Here is a 24010-nt window from a genome sequence, read left to right on the forward strand (position 1 = left end):
CAAACAACTTCAACGATCTAACACAAATTGATTTTACAGAAGAAAACATCAGAAAGACATTACACAGCCTAAAACCTTCCCTATCTATTGGACCTGATGGACTACATGCATACTTCTTAAAAAAGCTCTCCTCAACCTTGGCTGAACCTCTAAGCATAATCTTTAAAAAAACTTCAGGACTAGCTCCTTACCCAAACTATGGTCACTAGCCACAGTCATTCCTATCTTCAAAAAAGGAGATCCAAATAACATTGAAAATTACAGACCAATCTCTTTGGATTGCATCACTTGCAAAGTCATGGTATCATTCCTACACCAATCCATTATACTCCACTTAGAAACTAATAATCTACTTTCCAACAAATAATTTGATTTCTGAAAAAAAAGTATTCTGTATTCTGCAACTCTTACACTGCAAAAACATATGACTACTCAACTTGACCAGGGTAAAACAATAGATGCAATCTAAATAGACTTTTGTAAAGCCTTTGATTCAGTTGTTCACGACAAACTTCTTCTGAAACAAAAATCCTATGGCATCTCTGGACCACTACATGATTGGATAACAACGTTCCTGTCTAATCCTGCTCCTCTCAACAGTGGTGTCTTCCAAGGCAGTGTTTTCATACTCTACATAAATTATCTTTGTGATCATATTATAAGCAACTTTGCTCTCTTTTGCAAATGATGTTAAAACTATTTAATACCACTGACAACACTACTACCCTTCAAAGGGACCTTGACAGAATGGCCAAACAACTGGCAACTTCAAATCTCAACCAACAAATGCAACATTGAGTTGCTTTCACATTTGAGACATTTCAAATATTTTATACTTTAAGGCAAAATATATAATACTCCCTCTTAATTTTCTCCAAACTTGACTGTGAGATAGGTTAGGTTGAGAAAATATGTGGCTCAAACTTATCCAATGAGTTTCATGAACTATGATCCAATCTTCCCACTCAATTGCAAAAGAATGGGAACAAGAGAAATTCTTATATACTAGAGTTGGATGTAATGGTGTTACTATATTTATTATGTTTCTTTACCATATTTCAGAGCTTGAGTAATTAAAATTGGAATGTTTTCCTGGGTACTGACTCTCATTAATTAGCAGAAATATATAAAGTTGGAAAAGTCAACCTTTCTACTTGGATAGGAGCAACTACTGAAGTTACTTTTATATAAATCATGTATGGTTTATATAATCTACTCTTACCTGTGGAAATTGTTTCTCAGTTGATTGGCAAACTCCTTATGAAAAAGTCATTAATGTGAATAAAGTTATAGAAATGACATGTGGCATATCCATATCAAACTGCGTCAAATAGTGTATGTCTGGCAAACTACACTATAGCTGCATTATAAAATTATGCATTAAACATCAGAACATCATGTTTTATTTTTGAAGAGCTTACAATTACTAGCACTCCAGAATACTTTTCTAAAAAGAAAGATAATTTCTTACCTCCAGGCTTACTATATAAGCTGGCTGACAGAAGAGGGATGATAAGAGAACATCCTAGAAAGGGTATGTGAAAGCAAAAAATAAAAAAAATAAAAAATAAATCAGAGGCTCACAAGGTGGGAAAGAAATGGATATCACTTTGTAGTATATAGATGGCAAAAAACTATGAAATACCTGAATTTTTCACGCCACCATCACAGATGTAAAAGATTTCTAAGTGTTAGAAGATGTTAGAGCATATGACTGAAGAAAATGCTGAAGATATCAGCAGATTAGATCACATGCGAATATAGGCAATAACAAGCTGCAGAAGGAGATATTAGATAGGATGACATTATACAGATACTGTACACCAGTGGTCCCCAAACTTTTTCAATCCCTTGGTGGTGCAAACGTATCCTTAGTGCCCCCATTCAGGTAGGCATGGCCAACTTGTAAAACTCACTTGACAATGCTCTTGCTTAGTAACCAAAATTTTGGGCTCAATTGTGGTCACAAGTTCGTTCTCTTTCTTTCTTTCTTTCTTTCTTTCTTTCCTTCCTTCCTTCCTTCCTTCCTTCTTTCTTTCTTTCTTGTTGTGAGCCACCCTGAGTCTGCAGAAAGGGGCGGCATACAAATCTAATAAATTATTATTATTATTATTATTATTATTATTATTATTATTATTATTATTTCTTTATTTCTTTTTCTCTCTTTTGCTTTCTCTCTCTCTCTTTCTCTCCGTCCCTCCCTCTCTCCCATCCATCCATTCATCCATCCATCTATCTTACTTTCTGTCTCCCTGTCTTTCATCCTAACATCTTCCTTCCTCCCTCCCTCCCTCCCTCCCTTCCTTCCTTCCTTCCTTCCTTCCTTCCTTCCTTCCTTCCTTCCTTCCATCCATCCATCTGTATTTCTTTCACTGTGGGAGAAGAAAGAAAGTGCTTTGGTCTGTGCTCAGCTTAACTTCCTGGTAGGACTCAGAGAGTGTGCTGGTTCTCCATTTTCTGCCTCCCCCACTAATGCCCCCTGCCCTCCTGGCGGAACCTAAGGCTGGTGGAGCTCCAGAGGTGCATGCTCCGATACTTCCTGGGCTGTGAAGGTCCCAGAGCTGAAGTTGGGAAGGCAAGAGGGGTGATGGCAGTAGCAACTCCGGCAGCATGCATTCCCTGTCAGGTGCCATACAGGAGCGTAGTCTCCAGGCTGCTGGGGACCTGAGCAGAAAGTGGAGAACTGGGAGATAGGCATGCCAAGCCTTGCCAGGAAGGTAATCTGGATGCCGGCCGGGCCTACACGCTCCTGCCCACCCCTCATTCCACCCATTTCCTGGGAAGTTTGCAGGAAGTGGTGACAGGTTGAGCTGTCCAAGGTGGAGGAAGACTGGGCGGGGAGGTGCGGCTGTTTGTCTCATTGTCCCATGGAGCAGATGGGCTGGAAAAGAAGCATGGTTGAGCAGGATTGGGGAAGCGCAGCCTATTGTGCCTTCTCTTGCCCCGATCTCCATCCTGGAAGTGAGTTGTTGGCAGTGTTGGGCTCCTACAGGAACGGTCAGGAACGCAGTTCTAGTAGCAAAATTTGGAGCTCCACCTCAGAGCCCCAAACCCACCTCTGTCGTCAGGCATGGGGGAACTGAGATGCTCTTTCCCCCTAGGCCTTTACAATTTATGCATGGTATGTTTGTTTGTATGTATGATTAGTTTTACAATAAGGGTTTTTTAGTTGTTTTAGTATTGAATTTACATGCTGTTTTTTATTATTGTTGTTAGCTGCCCCGAGTCTATGGAGAGGGGCGGCATACAAATCAAATAAATACATAAATACATAAACAAACAAACAAACAAACAAACTACCTGCCACCCTGTTCGCCTCTTAGCACTCCCTGTCACCTTCCTTGCCTGTTAGCGCCCTTCTAAGTCCTCTCACTGTCCCCCAGGGGGCAGTATCACCCCTTTGGAAACTACTGCTGTACACCTAATACAGACATAATCTGATGCTTCCATCTGTTTTGGACTACAATTCATAAACCTTTTGTACTGCAAGTGCTAATAGGAATTATCGTAGTTGAGATTTGGAAGGGAGGAGCTTGCCCTTTTCTTGACTATTTAATAAATGCCCTCCAAAAATATGGATTTCTCAACTTTCATTACCACAACTCTTAATTAGGGATTATAGGAGTTGAAGCCAAATATTCTAGAGAAGGTTATTTATTGGTTTCCCTAGTTTTGATGAAACTTCCTATATTTTTTCTTGAGAGAAAAAGACAGTAAGAAAGATCATTGGTAAGAGCATTGAGAAAAAAAACAACCATTTTGACTGAAATTTCAGTCTTTTGATTCCAGCCTTTTGATGTGAAAAAGGAAAGAGCAGAATTTCTCAGAGCAGATTTTTTTTTAAATTACACTGGCAAATTAAGATTTCTTTTTTTAAATTCATATAGGAGAATCAAATTATTTTAATACATTAGGAGGAAATACTTAAATTCCCTCTTAATTTAATAATAGCTTGAGTGTACTCCAGGAGATCACTAATAGAAAAAAATAGTTTGCATCAATCTAGTTCAGTTTTAGATTAATATGTTTCTCTACGTGGTAACATTCTTCCTGTTTAATCCTTGATTTAAGAGGAGTGCAGCAACTGCTAGGTTTTTGTCTCTCTCAGGAAAAAAATGTAGCTAATGCTTTATTGTAGTTATATCACCTTCAATAGTTTTTTTTTTTTTAAGAAGGATGATATCAATTAGTATTAACCAGTACTTTATCTTTTACGCAAAATTTCACTGATGGCACAATTTCAAAGCAAATGGGAAACTTGCTGCTTGGATTGAAATATCAGAGGAATGTCAAACACTCAAACCAAGTTTTGCTAAGGCTGCCAGCATTCCTCAGGAGGTTCTAGTTTAAACCAAGAACATTTTATATGCACTGCAAGATATGTTCAGCAATGGCCTACTTGCTAAAATGGCTAACAGCAATGAACTGAAAGGGAAAAAAAGCAAGTATATAATTCAAATTTCCTGGCATATGTCAGAAAGACAAGTGTTAAGCGTGCTCTCCTGATCATCATATTTATTATAAATTAATTGGATTATGAAGGAGTGAAAACATCTATTTATATATACCAAAATGAGAGGTATGCTTAATGAGGATATGGCTGTCAGGTCCCTTTAAAGAAGAAACTAACAGATAACTATTATAGTTCTCTCCCTCCCCTGCCCAGCAGGCAAGTTCAAAGGGACTAGTGGAAGATGACCTTCCCTGCTGGATTCTCAAGGGGATTTCCCCCCCCCCCCTGCAAGCTTCCCACAAGCAAAGATTTTGCAAATGTGGAAGGTGGCAAGGAGCAAAGGAACTTCGGCAATCATATCAGTTCCTTCTGGCTTTCCCATCAATTTGTGGGAAACTGTCAGGGGATTTTGAAAATGAGGATCATGTGACTGGAAATTGACCTTGTCCGTGTGGCAGCTGGGTTGAACAGCAGCTGTGCAGTGGAGCTGAAGCAGCAACAACTTTCACAAATGTCAGGAATTAAGGAAATGAATGAAGCACAATGGCTTTGATTTATTAAGCAAGAGAGAATAACTAGCAGAGGAAATAAATACTACAATTAAAAATTAATTGGAGAATGAAATAATTTGTGTAAACCGGGTGATGAAATTAGACACACACACAGTGGTGCCTCTACCTAAGAGCGCCTCTACTTACGAACTTTTCTAGATAAGAACCGTGTGTTCAATATTTTTTTGCCTCTTCTCAAAAACCATTTTCCACGTACAAACCTGAGCCTCTGAAACTGTAACTGGAAAAGGCAGGGAGTAGCCTCTGTGGGGCCAGCTGATGGCGGTGGCGGCAGCTCTGGCAGCTTCCTTTTGAGGAACAGCAGTGCCGGGAACATCACATCTATGCCATTGCTGCTCCCGAAAAGTAGCCCCTGTCACTGCCGCTGTCCTCAAAGAGAAGCCGCCGCCAAGCAAACTCAGCGCCAGCCTCGTCATAGCCGAAGCGATGCTTTGCTGCTCCCCTGGTGAGGGGACGAAGGCATAGAGGCAAGAGGTAAAGAAGTAAGGTGAGGGGAGGAGGGGGGGACAATGGGGGGTAAGGGTAAAGAGGTAAGAAGAGGGGGGTGGGAGTGAGGGACAATGGGGGGGGGGGAAAGAGAAAAATATCCTCAATTTTCAATTTCCCCCCTAAGAAATAAAGGCTGGGAACCAATTAAATGCATTTCCATTATTTCCTATGGGGAAAATTGTTTTGAATTGGTTTCATTGCTGACTCCCCTCTTATTTACCGTATTTTTCGCTCCATAAGACGCAGTTTTTCCCCTCCCAAAGTAGGATGAAAAATCAATCGCGTCTTATGGAGCGAAGATGCAGGCAGGGAGGGGGGGAGGCGCTGGAGCAGAGGGGGGGCGGCGAAGATACGAACCCCTCCATCGCCGCTTCTTCCCAGCGGAGAAATTCCAGCCCCCACCTGTTCCTGCTCGATCCTCCTCCCTGAGGCAGCTCGCCCTCCCATGGCCGCTTCCTCCACCCTCCATCGCAAGCCCTCGCCACCGCAGCCAATGCGCGCTGCGATCTTCAAGCCCGGCTCCTTTCGGCCCAGCATCCCGGGCCAAGCGGCTGCCTTCCGTCACTGAGCCTGGCTCGCCCGGAAGATCGTAGCGCGTGTTGCCTGCGCCGGCGAAGGAAGCCAGCTACGATCTTCCGGGCGAGCCAGGCTCAGTGACGGAAGGCAGCCGCTTGGCCCGGGATGCTGGGCCGAAAGGAGCTAGTCAGACGCACCCTCGCGCTCCTGGCTACTCCCGCTGCCTTCGCCAAAAGCGCTTTTCTCCCGGGCTCTCAGCAAGGGGGCTGCAGGAGAGGCGGCGAAGGCGATCTCTTTCGTTCTCCGGAGGCTGGCAAAAGTGATTTTCAATGTCGGAGGCGCGGTCCGGCGTGCTCTCTCTCCCCATCCCCCTGCCGGCTTACTTTGAATGTGACAGGGGGAGGGGGAGAGCGCACGCCGGACCGCGCCTCCGACATTGAAAATCACTTTTGCCAGCCTCCGGAGAACGAGAGAGATCGCCTTTGCCGCCTCTCCTGCAGCCCCCTCGCTGAGAGCCCGGGAGAAAAGCGCTTTCGGCGAAGGCAGCAGCGAGAGGCCAGGGGCGCGGGGCAGGGGGACGGCCGCGGCTTCGGGTGCACCCTTGGAAAAATCACTTTCGCTAGCCTCCTGAGAACGAGAGAGTGAGAGCGACAGAGCAAGATAGAAAGTGAGAAAGAGAGAGAGAGACAAAGAGGGGGTAGAGAAAGAGATAGCAAGAGAGAGAGAATGAGAGAGAGAAAGTGTGAGAGAGAAAACAAGAGAGTGAGAAAGAAAACAAGAGAGGGAAAGTGAGAAAAATAGAGAAGAGCAAGAGGGGGAAAGATAGAGAAAGAGGGGGAGAGATAAAGAGAGAGAGAGAAAGAAAGAGAGATGAGAGGAAGGAAGAGAGTGTGAGAGAGGAAGAAAGAGAGAAAGAAAGAGAAAGATGAGTGAGGAAGGAAGAGAGTGAGAGAGAGAGAGAGAGAAAAAAGCAAGAAAGAGATAGCAAGAGAGACAGAGAGAGAGAGAGAGCAAGGGAGAGAGAAAGACATAGAGGGAGGGAAGGAGGGAGAGAGCAAAAAAGAGAGGAAGAAAGAAAGAAAGAGGGATGGAGAAAGAAGGGAAGAAAGAGAATGAGGGAGGGAGAAACAGAGCGAAAGGGAGGAAGAGAGAGATTTTTTTTGTCCAAACTTTTCTTTAGCCCACTTTTTGGCTCAAAATATTTTTTTTCTATTTTCCTACTCTAAAATCTAGGTGCGTCTTATCAGCAGGTGCGTCTTATAGAGCGAAAAATACGGTAAATGTTAAGTGCTGTCGCTTGCATGAACTGTTTCTTCAATATTTCGTTAGCTTACTTTAGGAGTTTGATTTCCCCCTCTCTCTCTGGAGATTTCAGAAGGATGAGTTCCTTCCACCTCTTATGACAGACATACTTCTTTTTTTTGCTTTGTTGCATACAGCTTTCAGCTGAGAGCTGAATTCTGCTACTTTCTCTCTGCCCTATGATGTCCGAGATACCTTCCAGGCTGTCTCACATAATATTTTAAGAGATTGTTGCATGTAGCCCTTGAGTTGTGACCCCAATTGGGATCAGAATTTCCATTGCTAAGCAAGGCAGTTATTAAATGAGTCTTGCCTGATTTTAAAACTTTTTGTGCTGTGATTGTTAAGCCAATCACTGCAATTGTTAAGTTAATCTTTAAGCAAATCTGGCTTCCCCCACTGAGTTTGTTTGTCGGACGTTGACTAGGAAAGTTGCAAATCATAGAATCTTAGGTCTGGAAAGGCCATCAAAGATCAACCCCCGGCTTAAGGCAGGAGCCTTATACTATCACGCTCGTATGGTTGTTGGGTCTATTCTTGAAAGCCTCCAGTGATGGCGATCACTCCAGGACCTTACAACCATTGCAAATGCATGTTTCCAAGTTCCCACATTTAGATCACGTCACCATGGGGATGCTGCAGTGGTTGTAAATGTGAAGACTGGTTGTAAAGCTGCCCCTCTCTAGATACTACTCTAATGCATTGTTTGAAGGGAGTTACTGTTCTCCGTACTGAAGGAGCGGGTCCAGCAGTCACATGGGTTGCTCATGTCCAATCCGGTGGAACTGAGCCTAGTATTAAAAAAGCTTGCCGGATCCGCCCCTTCCCCAGAATTCGCTCAGTTCGCATATCCTGCGGTTGTATGTGATAGCTCGTTCAACATTCTAACACCTTCCCTTCGATCTTTCCTTCAAAAAAGTAGTAAGATTTATTGTCTTTATTTTATTACTTGCACTATTTGCGCCAGCCGTTTTAAAAAGGAAAAAAAGTAAAAGGCGGCTAGGCTTTTTTACTTGGGAGAAGTTGCGGTTTCGTTTTCCCCCGGCGGTTTTGCCGGTTACGATTCCTGCGGCCGCTTGTGGATTCTTCTAATCCCTTGGCCTGGAGGTCCTGGTGCAAGTATTCATCATTGGATTATTGCTTATTTATTGTATAAAAATATATTTAAGGGCTTATAAAATACCTCCTGCGGAGTGGGACGCCTCTAGTCTCCTGGACTTAGTCGATCGCTTTTCCCTTAAGAAATTCTACGAAGCGATTTTTTGGCGCGAAGGCCTTCGCGCCCTTTCTTAAAATATCTAGGCCTCTCGTGTTGGCCTTCTGCCAGCCGCGTAGGCCTCAGTCCACCGCGTGGATCCGGGAGCGGGCCTTGGGGGTCCCAGGCTAAATTCTCCACCGGCCTAGCCTCCAACCAGAGTGCCTTGGTTTTACTTAATTGCAAAGTTTAGGGAGGCTGGCCCCGCTGGATTTGGGGGCACGAACTCTGGGTTTGCCCAGATTGTCCTCACGTTTCAGCAGCTTCGAGGCCTCGAAGCAGGATCCATTCCTCTTGGGAAGTCCTTGAAATCTTCTCCTTATAATTTAGTTATTGGCTCAGCCTTGTCTTCTGTTAATTGTCAGACTATGGCTACTTTTCCCAAGAGAGGCACAACTAAAGGTCCCAGAGAGGCCAGGCCTACAGGCGATGAGATTACTAGTATCCCCCAGGCCTCTTCCTCCTCTTCTCCAGGGGCCCGCCCCTCGACCAAGGTCACCAGGGCCGAGAAGAGAAGGGACCTAGCCCTACAAAAGATTCATGATAAATCAGCAAAACGTTTGAAAGTGCAGGCCCAAGTAATCAGTAGTCAAGACCCACCAGAGGCCTCTAGTCTGCCTCCTTCTGGGGTCCCTGTGTTATCTCTGGATGAGCCAAACCTAGACAGACCCCAACCTAACCTATGGGGCATAGGTCCAGAGGAACCAGATATTATGGAAGATTCCCCCCAGCCAGGATCCTCCCAGGCCTTTAGGAATTCTTCTGCCATTTCTGCTGATATTTCCAGTTTACCTCCTGAGTTCCAATCTATTTTTGCTGTGTTGTCCAAAGCCATTGATGCCAAACTCTCCTCCATCAATGAGCTTCCTTTACCTCTTCCTCCTTCTCGTTCCTCCCGCCCCTTGGGTTCTTCCCCAGCGGTCAGAGCTCCTATTCAGGATGACTCAGAGTCCTCCCAAGATGAATATGAGGATGTAGAGGAGGATGAAGACCCTTTCCAGGGCTTATCAGAGGATGAGGAATCCCAAATAAAGGTCCCTCCTCCTATTACTATTTTCCCTTCTCAACTATTCAAATCTCTCCTCCTCAAAGCTAGAATTTCTACGGGATTAGCGGCCCAGGAGAAACAAGCCTCCACTTCCACTGATCCCCCGGAGGAGAATTTACCTTACTTCACAGAGGAACAGGAGGATAACGAGGTAATCCCTATGCCTAAATTATTTAAAGATGCCTTACTTAAACAGTGGGATTTTCCAGCCTCTGGCCTTAATCCCTCTACCAAGGACAGAAAGTTGTATAAACTCTCCTCTTCCTATGAAGAGCTTCTATCCTTTCCCAAACCAGATGAACCTGTCAAAATTCTTCACTCGGCAGCGGCTGTGCCAGGCGAGGCGGAGGAAGTCCTCCGTCCAGAGGACAAGCGCATCGAGCAAATGCTCAAAAGAGGATTCTCCGCTGATTCCTGGGCCATTAAAAGTTCTGCAGCAGCCTCCTTCTTCTCCAGAGCCATGCTGCTGTGGCTTCGCCAACTTCAACAGCACATTCCTCCAGATGACTTGAGAGGTCAACAAGACTTCAACAAGGTCTTTGCAGCTGCCCAGTACGTGGCTGATGCCACCTTACAATCTACTAGATTTTCTGCTAAGTCTATTGCAGCCTCTACAACGGCAAGAAGACTCCTATGGATTCGCCCTTGGCAAGCGGGAGTTCGCCAAAAGTGGCAGTTATCCCAGGGCCCCTTAAAGCGCGACCTTCTCTTCGGTGATCTTCTGGATCCTCTCCTCACGGAGACCACAGACAAGAAGAAGGTTTTGGGTCCAACCACAAAAAAGGTTACTAAAACGCAGTCCTTTCGTCGCCCAGGGCGCCAGCAAGATCAAGCGGCTTCCTATCAGAGATCTCCAGGTCAGTATTCCCCCCGCTTTCGTTCCCAAGGTAGGAACTCCAGGGGTAGGGGTTTTCGTTTCCAAAGGGGAGCTGCCTCTAACAGGGCTTCAAAAAAACCTAGATGGTAACCTTTCCTCCATTCCCATAGGGGGTCGCCTAGCTCATTTCGCTGCAAATTGGCGTCTCACCTCCAAGGACCCTTGGGTCATTGACACTGTTCAAACAGGCCTTCTTTTAGAATTTATTTCTCCTCCCCCTAAACGTTTTATTTCCTGCCCTTCGCCCAGGTCATCCTCAGATTGTAACCGTATGGAGGAGGCCATTTCTCATCTATTGTCCATTAGAGCCATTCAGCCGGTCCCTTCCGGTCAGAAGGGCCTAGGTTTTTACTCCATCCTATTTATGGTTCCAAAGTCCTCCGGAGGTTGGAGAGCCATTTTGGATTTAAAGAAACTAAACCTATTCATCAAATATAGGAAGTTTAAAATGCACTCCTTGTCTTCTATTTTGGCCGCCATTCACTCGGGAGATTTCATGGTCTCCTTAGACCTCACTGAGGCCTACCTTCACATTCCTATAGCCAAATGCCACAGAAAATTTTTACGTTTTTCCTTTCAAGGCAGGCATTTCCAGTATAGGGCGATGCCATTTGGCCTTTCCTCGGCCCCTCGGGTCTTCACAAAGCTCTTGGGGTCCCTGGCGGCCTATATCCGGGCGTCTCCCATCCACATTTTATGTTATCTTGATGATATTTTAATTCATGGGAACTCCCTAGAGAGAGTGAAATCAGACCTTTCTGTCACCATGTCAGTCCTTCAGGACCATGGGTTTTCCATCAACTTTGAAAAAAGTCACCTCCAACCTTCCACTTCCATTCCTCACCTGGGAGCCATTATTGATTCAAAATCTTCCCAGGTTTTTTCTCTCTCCCGAGAGAAAACTCAGTATTGTGGAGTTAATTTCTAACATTTTATCTAATCCTTCAGTATCCATAGTTACTCTATCTTCCCTTTTGGGGAAGATGGTGTCATGCATAGGAATCATTCCCTGGGCTCGCCTTCATGCTAGGGAACTCCAGTGGCTTCTGTTGCCTTTTCAGAGATCGGGGCACAGCAACTCAAATCGACGCATCGTCATTCCACTGAGTGTTCGCAGATCCTTCAAGTGGTGGAAGTCTCCGGCCATGGACAGAGGATCCCCGTTCAGGTGCCCGGATCAATTTGTCATCACCACAGATGCCAGTCTATCGGGATGGGGCGCCCACGCCCAGGGGATGATAGCCCAGGGCACGTGGTCCCCGGAGGAAGCTTCCAGGCCAATAAATTGGCTAGAGTTAAGAGCCGTCTCCCTGGCTCTGAAGCATTTCTCTCCTCGCATCCCCAACCGGCACGTTCTCATTCTCACCGACAACATTGCCACAAAAAGCCATATCTGCAGGCAAGGGGGCACGAGATCCAAGGCTCTCATGAGGGAGGCCCTCAAGCTGGGCCTTTGGGCGGAAAAACATCTCCAGTCGCTCCTAGCCGATCACATCTCGGGGAGTCTCAACATCCAGGCGGATTGGCTATCCCGAGCAACGATAGACCCAGGAGAGTGGAACCTCCATCAAGACCTGTTCCATCAAATCACCCTCAGATTCGGCCTACCAGTCCTGGATCTCTTCGCGACCAATGCGAACGCCCAACTCCCTCGCTTCTATTCCAGATTTCCATCCCCGGGAGCGGAAGCGATCAATGCCCTCCGGAGTCCATGGCCTCCAGGCCTACTCTATGCATTTCCTCCAATTCCAATCCTCCCGGACGTGATTCACAAGGTCCTCACCGAGAGGGCCCGAGTAATCTTAATCGCCCCTCATTGGCCCCGCCGGCCCTGGTTCGCAGATCTCCAACAGCTGTCCGTCCAGGACCCTTGGCGACTCCCCGTTTCGGGGGATATGCTGCGGCAGGGGGCCTCTTTCCATCCAGACCCGGAGTGGTTCCACCTCACCGCCTGGCTGTTATCAGGAGAGATTTAGAACTGCGTGGGCATGACCCCGATTCAGTGGAGGTCATTCTAAAGGCCAGAAGGGGCTCGACCAATCGAATCTACGACCACACGTGGTCCAAGTTTCACCAGTGGTGTCTTCAGGAAGGTCTCTCCCCTCTGTGCATCCCCATACACAGAATTATTTCCTTCCTTATGCAAGGTTTCCATAAAGGACTCTCCACCAGCACCCTCCGGCGTCATCTGGCAGCCATTTCATCTGTCCTAGGGGGCCCCCGCAGACAGCCTCTCCGATCCTTCCCTGAAGTTCAGGAATTCCTCAAGGGCATAGCCAACCTCAGACCTTCCAAGGTCCACAGGTATCCATCCTGGGACTTGCCACGGGTTCTCCACTCCCTCACGCAGGCACCATACGAACCCCTAAAATCGGCGTCCCTCAGGTACCTATCCTTTAAGGTAGCCTTCCTGGTGGCTATTACCTCTGCCCGACGCATTTCGGAGCTGGCTGCCCTCTCAATCAGGCAGGACCTTTGTCAATTCCATCAGGACAAGGTAGTCTTGCGACTGGACCCCACCTTCTTACCCAAGGTCAGTTCCATGTTCCACAGATCTCAGGATATTGTCCTACCTTCCTTCTGCCTCCAACGAGACCATCCCTTGGCAATTAGATGGCACACCCTGGATCTCACCAGAGCGCTGAGAATATATATCCAACGCACAGGACCCTTTCGGAGGTCAGAAGCACTTTTTGTAGCCTATCATCCCAGAGTCATGGGGGCCAAAGTGTCTTCAACAGTAATAGGCCGTTGGATCAGAGGGACTATATCTAAGGCCTATGAGTCGGCCTCCCTCTCAGTTCCAAGGAACATCACTGCGCATTCCACCAGGAGCGCAGCCACCTCGGCCGCTTGGGCGACTCAAGCCCCGTTGGAGGAGGTCTGCAAAGCAGCCACTTGGGCCTCGCCAAATTCCTTCATCAGGCACTACAAAATTGATTCTTACGCTTCAGCGGACGCTGCCTTCGGCAGAAGGGTACTCCAATCCGTTATCTCACACGATAGCAAGCTAATCCCTCCCTAGGGACCATCTATTGGGTATGTCCCATGTGACTGCTGGACCCGCTCCTTCAGTACGGAGAATAGGCGTTGATTGCTTACCTGAACGCCTCTTCTCGTACGGTGAGCGGGTACAGCAGTCACTTCCCGCCCTTGTATGTGTCTTCTTTACCTTTCTATCTCTTTCTTCCTCTAACAATGAGAGTTGAACACTACAGAGCTTCACAACTGAGCCTAGTCTATGGATTCGCGAATTCTGGGGAAGGGGCGGATCCGGCAAGCTTTTTTAATACTAGGCTCAGTTCCACCGGATTGGACATGAGCAACCCATGTGACTGCTGTACCCGCTCACCGTACGAGAAGAGGCGTTCAGGTAAGCAATCAACGCCTATTTTCTATTATTTCTGTGTGAGTTTCCCTCCTCAGCCATTCGACATTTATAGATCTCTATTAAAATACTACCTGTATCTCTCTCTGACTTTGTACCACTGGAACATCCAAGTCTCTCTTCTTTTTAATTTCCCTCCTGTCTCTGTAATCCCTTTACTTACATTAAAGTGTCTATAATCTACCCTAGATCTCTTTGGTGCATCACATTCAGATATTTTTACAATGTTTGCTACTAAGGCACAATCTCTTGCATATTCTTTGAAGATACGCTTCAATGAATATCAGTTGAAATATCTCACTAATACATAGTGGACATTATGAAGTCCCACCCAATCACTCAGTATATTTCTAAGGTGCCCTTAGCAACTATAAGAATACAGAATTATAAAGCAATAAGATAGTGAAGAGCCACTCTTGCAATGATAAACAATATTTAAAATAACAAAACAACCATTTGTTTTGGAGGAAGAGACCACTATGGAATTATGCATTAAAATGTGAAGTAAGAAAGAATGTTTTCCCCAGCTTTTGGAAGCAAAGCAAAGCTTTGTTTTGCAAGAAAATGTGAGCAAGAATAGTGGGGAAAAGCATCGTTGTGTAGCAGGTCTGACTACCCATTCTTTAGCAGCAATAGCGTGAAAGTAATAGTTTGAAAGCTTTTACATAGAAACATAGAAACATAGAAGTCTGACGGCAGAAAAAGACCTCCTGGTCCATCTAGTCTGCCCTTATAATATTTTCTGTATTTTATCTTAGGATGGATATATGTTTATCCCAGGCATGTTTAAATTCAGTTACTGTGGATTTATCTACCACGTCTGCTGGAAGTTTGTTCCAAGGATCTACTACTCTTTCAGTAAAATAATATTTTCTCATGTTGCTTTTGATCTTCCCCCCAACTAACTTCAGATTGTGTCCCCTTGTTCTTGTGTTCACTTTCCTATTAAAAACACTTCCCTTCTGGACCTTATTTAACCCTTTAATATATTTAAATGTTTCGATCATGTCCTCCCTTTTCCTTCTGTCCTCCAGACTATACAGATTGAGTTCATTAAGTCTTTCCTGATACATTTTATGCTTAAGACCTTCCACCATTCTTGTAGCCCGTCTTTGGACCCGTTCAATTTTGTCAATATCTTTTTGTAGGTGAGGTCTCCAGAACTGAATACAGTATTCCAAATGTGGTTTCACCAGCATTCTATATAGCGGGATCATAATCTCCCTCTTCCTGCTTGTTATACCTCTAGCTATGCAGCCAAGCATCCTACTTGCTTTCCCTACCGCCTGACTGCACTGTTCACCCATTTTGAGACTGTCAGAAATCACTACCCCTAAATCCTTTTCTTCTGAAGTATTTGCTAACACAGAACTGCCAATACAATACTCAGATTGAGGATTCCTTTTCCCCAAGTGCATTATTTTACATTTGGAAACATTAAACTGCAGTTTCCATTGCTTTGACCATTTATCTAGTAAAGCTAAATCATTTACCATATTACAGACGCCTCCAGGAATATCAACCCTATTGCACACTTTAGAGTCATCGGCAAATAGGCAAACCTTCCCTACCAAACCTTCCCCTATGTCACTCACAAACATATTAAAAAGAATAGGACCCAGAACAGACCCTTGTGGCACACCGCTTGTAACCTGACTCTGCTCAGAATACTCGCCGTTAACAATAACTCTCTGATGTCTACGCTTCAGCCAGCTGCAAATCCATTGAACTATCCAGGGATTAAGTCCAATCTTCACTAATTTATCTATCAGCTCTTTATGTGGAACCGTATCAAAGGCTTTGCTGAAGTCCAGGTAGGCAATATCCACGGCACCACCTTCATCCAACACCTTTGTGACATAGTCAAAGAACTCAATGAGATTAGTCTGACATGATTTGCCTTCAGTAAAGCCATGCTGATTTGGGTCCAATAAGTTATTGTTTTTTAGGTGCTGATTTATCCTCTTTTTGAGTAGAGTCTCCATCATTTTAACTACATTATGCATAAATCTTCCCTTTTTATAAACTGCTTTTTTATGAAATTGTTTTCTCTGTGTTCTAAATTTTGTTACATGTTATATTATTGTTTTATATGATTTGAAGAGGAACCTGAGTGTTTTTAAAAATCTACATAACCTTATTACGCTCTTATTACTGTTGTATAATTTTGTAGTTGAATTCTCTTGATTGTTCTGATCATTTTCTTTTATTTCTTTTTCTTCCCTCTTTACAAATTGTTTTTAAGTTCTAGTCTGCAAATCACCTTAAGCCTTTTCCTTGGATTAAAACTTATGTAGGTGTAATATGGAATGCTTTTTTTGTTAATATTGGCAAAGATTAATAAAAATCCATGTCCTCAATAATTGTTATCACCAGTTTTGCAACAGTAATTGACTTGTACAAGGATACAAGTAGAATAAAATAAATAAATATTAAAGATCCATTGGTTGTATGGTCAATATGCCGCAGCATCAAATTTATGGAAGTCTTTGGCTCCTAATTTTCTTTGTCAAATTCCTAGAAGGAAAAGGAAAATTATGAGACAGTTGCTCAGTCTCTCCTCCAACTGTCTTTGATACATGTGGAGTCCCATATACTCTCAGTACCATTGTATCAATTTTGCAAGCCCTACATAGGTTTTTGGGTACAATTCAAAATGTGGATTTTAATCAGTAAAGACTTTTATGACTTGGTATTTAGGGAATCTCTTTAAGTTACCTTGTCCAATCAGATTTCACTCCTCCATGATATCTCTCCCTCAAGAAAAATCTCCTGGTATAGACTTTGCAGGTTTTTCTATTTACAAATTTTCTAATTATGCGTTACTTTTGCCAATGCAAATTATTATTATTATTATTATTATTATTATTATTATTATTATTATTATTTATTAGATTTGTGTGCCGCCCCTCTCCGAAGACTCGGGGCAGCTCACAACAATGATAAAAACAATATTATAGTGGCACAAATCTAATATTAAAAGAAATAACTAAAACCCTATCATATTAAAACCAGACATCACATACATACCAAACATAAATTATAAGGAGCCTGGGGGAAAGATGTCTCAAATCCCCCATGCCTGGTGGTATAGGTGGGTCTTGAGTAGTTTACGAAAGACAAGGAGGGTGGGAGCAGTTCTAATCTCCGGAGGGAGTTGATTCCAGAGGGCTGGGGCCGCCACAGAGAAGGCTCTTCCCCTGGGGCCTGCCAGATGACATTGTTTAGTCGACAGGACCCGGAGAAGGCCAACTCTGTGGGACCTTATCGGTTGCTGGGATTTGTGCGGTAGCAGATAGTTCCGGAGGTACTCTAGTCCAATAAACCTGTCTTCAACTCTAGTCTAGAGTTATGAGTAATGTAAACTAATCCTTTCCTGCCTGTCTGATTTTCTGTAACTCATCCTAATAAAACATGTATCAAAAACAGCGGTGGGTTGCTCCTGGTTTGGCCCAGTTCTAAGTACCAGTAGCACTGGCAGCAGGAGATTCTGCCAACCAACATGGGATGCTTCTGCGCATGAACGGAAACACCAGATGTGCAAGCATGAGCGCGAACCGGTAGTAAAGGGTTTTAGACCCCACTACTGAGGTTGGTGAAGGTACCAATTCACCTTGGCAGTTTGGAGGGAAATCATGTTTCAATATCTCAAAATAAAACGGGTTACCCAGAATAACTTGGTTTAGATTGAGGTTCCTTTAAAACCATTGTATATCCCCTGTGCCTGCATAGATACACACACACACTATTAGAGTTACATTTTCCTTTTATGTATGTGTAAGAGAGCAAGTATCAACCTTGAAGCTGACCTGACGAAAGCTATCTTGGAGCTTCAGTATTGCCACACTGGAGTTGTGAGGGAGAAGAAGGGGTTCTACTGAAGAACCGTATAATTGTGGACAATTTATTTCTCAATATATTTTAAAGTGATTGCTTTGAGTTTTTAAAGTTTCTGAGATTTCAAGACTAATGTTATTTATTTTTTTACTACTTTTGTCTACTATTTTCAAATGTGATTATTAGTTGCCTTGAATCTTTGGTAAAGAGTTAGCGTTTGAAGAGCAGCAATAATATTTCACCTAGGGGAAATATTATTTTCCTACTAAAAATGTGTTATTGACCAGCCCAGCCAGTTTTGAACAACAAATGATATGTGTTTAGACCCCTATTAATTTCTTGAGACTTCCCATACTAGTTCCTGCAGTTTTGACATACATAGAAAAAGAATCTATCTATGCCAGTGATGGCAAACTTATGGCACGTGTGCCAAAAGCGGCACACGGAGCCATATCAGTAGGCATGCGAACTCAGGTCCAGCGTGCATGCTGGTCAGCTGATTTTTGGGCCTTCTGGGAAGCAGGCCATTTTCTGCCTCCGGAGGGCCTTCAGAGGGGTGGGGAAGGCCATTTTCACCTTCCTCAGGCTCCTACAAAGGCTCTGAAATCTAGGGAGAGCGAAAAATGGATGTGCTATTGTGTGCTGGAGTGGGGTGTGTGTGTCACAAATACTTGCACAGGGTGGGGCTCTGTATAGAATTATGGATGTGGGCATGTGCGCACGTGACTACTCCACACTCCCCCCTTTTTGACCTATGAAGCAAGAAACATTCGCTATCACTGATCTATACATTTTAAGAAGGCAACATCTCTACATCATTACATCTAGTGAAATTTTAAGCAAAATCATTGACATCTAACAGGATTCAATGATTTTGCAAATTTTTGTATGTTTTTTTAAAAGTGGAACGCAGAGCATCCAATACCTAAAATGTTGTGGAATTAAGTTTGGAGGGCTCAGATAAATTAATTTATTCTTTGCATGGTTTGGGTCAAATCAGTTTGAAGTTGTATTTATGTGGTGCAGTATGAATTCTTAAGATACTGTATTTTTATTTCCTTGCAGAAAATATACTACCAAATTAAGAATTTTGCTTCTTCGGTGTCTCTCAAAATGTTTCCCTGCTTGAAGGAGGAGGATGAAAACAATGTTGCTTTAGGGTAAGTTCATACAATCTTTAGAGTCAGGAATTTTAGATCAGTATTTAAGAACACAAGATAATTAACTGCCCTAAGAAAAATCTTGTAGCAGCCTTTATATAACAACTTTATCTATAATAAATTTAAACAGTTTTTCCTGAAGTTATCTTCTTGTACAGACAATTATTTGTATGCTTTTGGGATTAATACAACATCTAGTTGAGATGAGTATCTGTGTCTATATTGTGATAAGCAAATAAATAAATAAGATGGACAAGACATTTGTTGGCTTGGATACAAAATCCATTAAAAAAAAATCACATGATTATTTTTCATTTTTCAGAAATCTGGTAGAACTTCCATTTTGCTTGACCTTGGATTAGGGTCGTTTCAGAATTTGCATCATATACTGTTGTAAATATATTACAGTTGTTTCTACTAACAAATAACTCAGCAGTACAAAAAACCAGACTCCATTATCTAAAAGGCTCTTTTTTTGCACATAGCATCTTGTTTCTTTTCATAATAGGTTTGTAAATTGTAAATCAGAAAATATTCTTTTTTAAAAAAAAAATCTTTTTTTTTTCTTCTGTAGACATTCATTGCTTTATTTTAGTTCGGCAAGGCGTTATTTTTTTTAAAAAAATCATAGCAGCAGTATCTTCAGTAGCTGCACTAATAACATGATTTACTCTCTCAATCAGGACACAAATATGACAGTTAAAGTATTGTCTGTGAGCAGTGGTAGATTTTAATTTTTTTACTGCTGGTTCTGTATATGTGGCTTATTTTGTGGGTGTGATTTGATGGCCACGTGACTGGGGCAGGTGTGGCTTCGTGGACATTGACTGGGCAGGCATGGCTTTGTGGTCATGTGATTAGACGGGCATGGCTTTGTGGTCATGTGACAAGGCGGGGTGGCCTCATGGTCATATGGGTGAGCGTGTCCAACTCTATGTCACTCATGTCAAGGAGTGCCTTGCCTGGCCCCTCCCCTCTTAGCCATTCCTTGTCCCACCCAGCCTCAATGTATCTATAGTTCTGTAAAAATGTTGTTCACCTTTTCTCAACTTTATTATCTACATATTATAGATGTACTTTCATGGATCACTGAAAGGAGGAAATGGCTTAGATGCTTTGCCCAAGAGTGTGATTGATCAAGGGTCGCCAACCTTTTGGGCCTCAGGGACCATCAGATTCATAATTTTAAACCCCTGGACGAGTGTGGGGGGAGCTCAGTTGCCTTTCAGGCCTACCTGTCTGCTTCTGCAAGGCCTCTGGGTGGGAGGTCTGAGAGAAAGTGTCGGGTCCACGAACACAGCCTGGAAAGCTCTTTTCTGTTTCTTCTCTCAAGAAGCTTGGTCAATCAGATTACAGAAAACGAAGAGGGGCAGACTGATGGTGATTTGTTGATGTTTGTGGGAAAGTCAGTCCCATATTCCGTAGCTGTAACAGTAGTCCTTTTTAGCAGTTCCTGAAGGAATCACTTCAGTGGTTTGCTCCCTTCGGCTCTCTCCCCAAGTGTTAAAGAGGGGAGGAACAGCTGTCTGGTTCTCTTAGGCTCCAACGGGATATACATCAGCCTTCTCCTCCTCACCTCCCCAGCATCCCACCCCCCCACATAATTTGTGCTGCGGGTGCAAGTGAGCATTTGATTGCTCTCTTTTTTTAAAAAAAGCCATGTTTCTAGCCCTTATGGTTGAGGCTTGAAAAGAAGTGGTCGCATTTTCCTTAAAGCAGCTGATCCTACTGCCGCTGTCTCAGCTTAGCGCTCCATGGTGTGGTCTAGTTGGTGTGCAGGAAATTCGGCTTAACTCATACAGGGAAACCTTTCTGAATGAATGGCTTGGAGTTGGATGAAAAATAAGCCCCCCAAGGTTCTCTGAAATGGGCCTGTCCTCTAACAGTTTGGTTGGTTCCTAAGTGAAAAATCTCAGGACCAGTCTTTTGTGATGTTAGGCAGGATGCTTTTATGCTTCTGTTTATTTCCTTTGATTTATGTTTGGCTGAAAAGAATACTATATTTTACCTACAAACGCCTCTACTTACGAACTTCTCTAGATAAAAACTGGGTGTTCAAGATTTTTTTTGCCTCTTCTCAAAAACCATTTTCCACTTACAAACCTGAGCCTCCGAAACTGTAACCAGAAAATGCAGGGAGAAGTCTCTGTGGGGCCTCTCTAGGAATCTCCTGGGTGGAAACAGGGCTGGAAAAGGCAGGGAAAAGCCTCCATGGGGCCTTTCTAGGAATCTCCTGGGAGGAAACAGGGCCAGAAAAGGTGGAGAGAAGCCTCCGAGGGGCCTTTCTAGGAATCTTTTTGGAGGAAACAGGGCCAGAAAAGGTGGGGAAAAGCCTCCATGGGTCCTCTCTAGGAATCTCCTGGGAGGAAACAGGGCCTCCACCCTCCCTGTAGTTTCCCCAATCACACACATTATTTGCTTTTACATTGATTCCTATGGGAAAAATGGCTTCTTCTTACAAACTTTTCTACTTAAGAACCTAGTCACGGAACAGATTAAGTTTGTAAGTAGAGGTACCACTGTATATTAGATCCTACTAATCTTTCTATCTTTGCAATAACCGTGATAAGCATGATTATGAGATAGTTTGATATAATTAAAACTTCTGCTATGAATACCAAATGTGAATTCATGTTCCTCTGGTGATTTCAAAAGAACATTAGGGTTTCTGGCCATCTCTCTCTCTCCCTCCCTCCACCCCTCTCTATCTCTCCTATCACAGCTGAAGTTCTGTCTGCAATGCTTATGTCACTGCACATTTCCAAATGCATCACATAATATACCTCATCACACATTCTTCCCTGAAAAACCTATATCCATGCATGCACACAGACAGACACACATTCCATTGAGATTAATATCTAAGACAATTTTTGGGAGGTGGGTGGTTTTTTTTGCTTCAAGGGTATTTCAGGCAGAAAAAGAATAATAAAATTAATTTCCAGACTCCCTTGGGAATCTGTCAAAATTCTGAAGAATTCAGAAAGTGTAACTAGCAGTATGTATTCAGAGAAGTCTAGGCAAAAACAGCAGGACCCTTAAGCTGCCACTTAAACGGGATAAATCTGCTGCTTAGAAAATGGCTGGGAATGGTTTTGCACTGATTAGCAGAGGCCTTGGACAACGCTGAGTTTTTCTTGTATCCATCTATGAATGTCGATCATTTCATTGGGAGCCTTCCCAGTTTGGTTAAGTGCTCGTATAGGACCCAGGTTTGATTTCCTTACTGTATTTAAACTGTCAGCAAGTAATGAAAGCAAGTAGATGTGAACCTTTCATCCCTTTGGTTGTAGCTTGAAGCTTCTCCTTGCAGTTTAATATGTTTTTATTATACTACAAGTTAACGTATACATAATTTCTTATGTATAAAAACCCTAAACCGAACAAACAAAACTGAGATTGCACCCTTTTTTCTCCTCCCAAATTCTGTCCATTTTTTGCTTATCAGACAGACATTGACCCTCCTTGCCCCAGAACACCCCTCACTTACCTTTGACACCAGTTCGTATAACTTTGTTTTGCGTGCAATTTGGCTTCCACTCATGTTCAGTAGCAGGAATCAGCCCAAGACACTGCTGAGGAGCTGATCAGCTGTGCTTTAGGCGATGAAATAAAATTTAGTATTAACCTGGGGGCGAGTGGAAGGGCCTCTTTTCAAGCAGCGGAAGAGGAGAAGCCATCCAAACAGGGGGAAAATTCTCCCAAAAAATTTGCAAAAATATGATGGCGCCCAGATACGGGCACTGACCAAATTATATCCGTGGTGCCATCAGGATGTCACCAGCGAGTCGGGCGATCCGGTCCAAACTGGGAGGATCCCATCCCTGCCCCTCACTCCCCAGCAATCTCATCTAAACCAAAGAAGAGAAGACTCCTTAGCAGCTCAAGGAGAATTCTAAGAAGGAAATTGAAGATAGAGCAATTCCATCTTTCCATCCTGTATCAGCTGATGACCTCAACGTTCCATCTTCCTTTAACAATGGATATCTCCCGGTCCTGCTGCCCTCCTACAATGTACTTTTTGCCTAACCAGAGAACTTACCTCAGGTGTACTGGCAGTGACCTGCCTAGCTTCCCCAAACTGACTAGCCAATGAGATTCCTAGGATTTCCCACCTTATAGCTCTCAACCTCTATAAAAATCTTTGCTTTCCCATAGTTCATTCCTGTTCATTCGAAGGGTAAACAAGCTCATATTCCCAAAGTTAGTGCTCCTCAAATGGGTTGGTTAATAAATTCTATAATTCCATGTCAATATGATCAGAATGGGGGAAAATAGTATTTTTTTAAATATTAAAGACAATCTATATATATATTGTAAAGTAGAAATCATCAAATTGTAATATTATGATTTCATAAGATAAGCTAACAGTCTAGCAAAGTATAAAATACAGAATATAAAAAAATTAAATCTACGGCAAGCAAATAAAGTCATTATTTATCCAACTCCACAGAACTAGCTGAAAAAGATATCACAATACTAATTGTTATTTACTACTATTGTGACATGTATAGTTCTTGTCTACCTTCAGAATTTCAGCACAAGTGATTTTAATTATACAGTACAGTGGATTTTTACAGTTGTGCTAAGAAACATAATGAATTTATTATCAACATCATATTTGGCTATATAATTTCAAATTTAATCCCACGCTGTTTGTGCATTGTCCTTTTGATAGTTATTCCAGCAGGAAGTATAAACTGTACTGTTAGCTGCAACATATGATTGCCATGGTACTTTTTCACTTTTTTACATATTATCCCATAGGCTTATTATTGTTACCCAGAATTAAGCTCATGTTCAACCTGTCCTATAGAAGGACATTATTAATTTAAAGAAACAAATACTCCTTGAATATTATTATGAATATTATGAGCTCTCCATACTGTAGCAATCTTCTTCCAAAGGTATCTCTTTCCCAAAGAGATAAACGCCCACAGCCCATGCTTCCCAATGCCCGTATTTATCATCACTTGTTAACATAATTACCCCTTGAACAGGTGTGCTCACTTATCTTCTGAGATGCTTGCGCAACTGTTCCCTTCTTGCCACAAGCCTGCACACATGGGCATCCACAAGTGGGTCCTCCTCTGATTCTGACTCACTAATTGGA

At 43.3% G+C, this 24010-nt stretch overlaps 1 protein-coding gene across 3 annotated transcripts in view; it reads left to right on the forward strand.

The window, feature by feature from the left end:
• LINGO2 (leucine rich repeat and Ig domain containing 2) overlaps positions 1 to 24010 on the forward strand; it is a 932046-nt gene that overhangs the window by 186191 nt on the left and 721845 nt on the right. For all 3 annotated transcript variants that reach the window (XR_011558292.1, XM_070742463.1, XM_070742464.1), the window contains exon 2: positions 18803 to 18897. The gene's annotated coding sequence lies outside the window, so the exon portion shown is untranslated. The remainder of the gene's footprint in view (positions 1 to 18802; positions 18898 to 24010) is intronic.

The sequence above is a fragment of the Erythrolamprus reginae genome, chromosome 2, assembly GCF_031021105.1.
Source record: "Erythrolamprus reginae isolate rEryReg1 chromosome 2, rEryReg1.hap1, whole genome shotgun sequence".
Taxonomy (NCBI): domain Eukaryota; kingdom Metazoa; phylum Chordata; class Lepidosauria; order Squamata; family Dipsadidae; genus Erythrolamprus; species Erythrolamprus reginae.